Raw genomic sequence first — 2,151 nt, 5'->3', positions numbered from 1 at the left:
AGAAGGGTGTGGGAAGAAGAAAATCAAAAGATGTAGGTCAAAGGATACAAGTAGCAAATATGTAAAATGAAAAAGACTTTGTTTTTTTTTAAGAGACTTTTGCTATAGGATGTGTGTAGTTATCTCTGGAGAGACAGAGAAAGAGAAAGAGAGAAATCACCTTCCCGGGGGATAGCCATGCCACAATCCCTTCTCCATTCTCCTGCAGAGATTTTGAGTACACATGCACATGCACCATTTGTGAGTTTCAAGCCACTAGGACTTGAACTGTGTCAGTAATGTGGGAGTCCAGTGCCTTAAGCCTTTATGCCACTTGCTGGTCCCACTATATATATATTTTTTCCCATCCAAAATACGATGTATACTGGCTTAGTCATACATGTTATCATCACAAATAATTTTCCTTATGTTATATATATATTCATTCCCCCCTCCATTTCTCACCCTCTGCCATATCCCACCCTCCTCCCACTCTATCTCTGGTATCTGCAGTTGCTTTCCATTCTTTTTTTTTTTTGTAGATCTAAGTTTTGTTTAATGAAATAGTTTAATAAGGCATTTAATGGCATATATCAAACCAAATAGATGTTAAGAACAGGCTGTAACAAAACCAATTAATACTACTTTTGAAAGTTTGTTTATCATTTCCATTATTTTTTTCTCAGATTTTCCTAGGTCTTATTTTCAAACTTGAATTTTTTTTCTCTGTCACATAACCTATGAACATAACACTCATCAACATGTAAACAGACTTACATACTTACATTCATTTTTGCCCACATTTTATTGGTTAACAAAATATCTTAATTGATCTAACTACTTTCAATAGCAAGTTCAGCCGATATATAAATATCTCTGAACAAATGGTTGACTTTAGGCATGAAATTGTGAGTAGAATGAAAATACTATAAAATGTCACCTAGCTGAGGCAAAATAGCTTACTGTGGTCATTAAATAGGTATTTTTAATATATTTTTTAATGTCAAGAAAGGCAGTTTTAGGTTTAATAACTCAAAATCAAAAAATGTTAAGAGAACTTTGCTTCAGACTTAAAGCCAGGAAGCAGGTTAGGATTCTGTTCAAATAGTAGTTACCAGGATCTGTTGACAGTTCAAGAGGAGAAAAAAATCCTTATCTCTGGACTACAAAGCATAGAAAAAGATCAGTACTGTTTTAGTCAAAAACCATAAAATTATATTTCATCAGCTTCATCTCATGTACTTAATCTAAGTTCTGTTGTGGCCCAAGCTTTCCATTTAAATTCTGGAAAATAATATTCAACTCTGGACTTGTCCCTACCATTAAATTGGCCCTTTTCTTAGATATTTTTTATATTTTATTTCTGTGTGTCTGACTTTAATTTACCTGATATAACACTCCCTTCAGAAGTTCTTTGAGAACTGGTCTGGTGTTGTTAAATTCTTTCAGGTTTTGTTTATCTGAGAAAGTTATTACCTTCTCTTCCCATATGAAGGATAATCTTGTCGGGTATAGTATTCTTGGTTGAAATTGTTTTTCACTCAACACTTTGAATATATTATTCCATTCTTTCCTTGTTCTCATTGTTTCTGATGAGAGGCCCACTGTTAGCCTGATGGGGTATCCTTTGTAGGTAACTTGTTATTTCTCTCTTGCCAATCTGAGTACCTTGTCTTTGTCTGTGGTTTTGGCAAATCTGGCTATAATGTGTCTTGGAGAAGATCTTCATGGGCTTATTCTATTTGGGGACCTATGTATTTCTTGGGTGTGGATCTTTGAATGCCTCTCTAGGTTTGAAAAGTTTTCTTCCAGGATTTCATGGAATAGATTGTCAATGCCGTTATTAGCCTGTTTACCTTATGGGATACCAATTATCTAGATGTTTGGACATTTGATGTTATCTAGTATTTGTCATGTATTATTCTAATTTTTTGGACTATTTTCTCAGCCTTTGTGGTGGATTTTTTAGGCCAGTGATTCTGTTTTCTACATCAGAGATTCAATCTTCTGTATGATCTAGTCTGCTTTTAATACTGTCAAGGGAGATTTTGGCTTCTTGTATTATAGCCTTTATCTCTAACAGGTCCATTTGATTATTTTTCACACACTTGTTAAAAGAGTGTGTATTTCCTCTTTTAAATCTTGCAAGAATTTCCTCACCTCCTGGAACTC

The sequence above is a fragment of the Tupaia chinensis genome, unplaced genomic scaffold (assembly GCF_000334495.1).
Source record: "Tupaia chinensis unplaced genomic scaffold, TupChi_1.0 Scaffold143976_1, whole genome shotgun sequence".
Taxonomy (NCBI): Eukaryota; Metazoa; Chordata; class Mammalia; order Scandentia; family Tupaiidae; genus Tupaia; species Tupaia belangeri.
The sequence above is the reverse complement of the archived record's forward strand: the minus strand, read 5'-3'. Positions refer to the sequence as shown.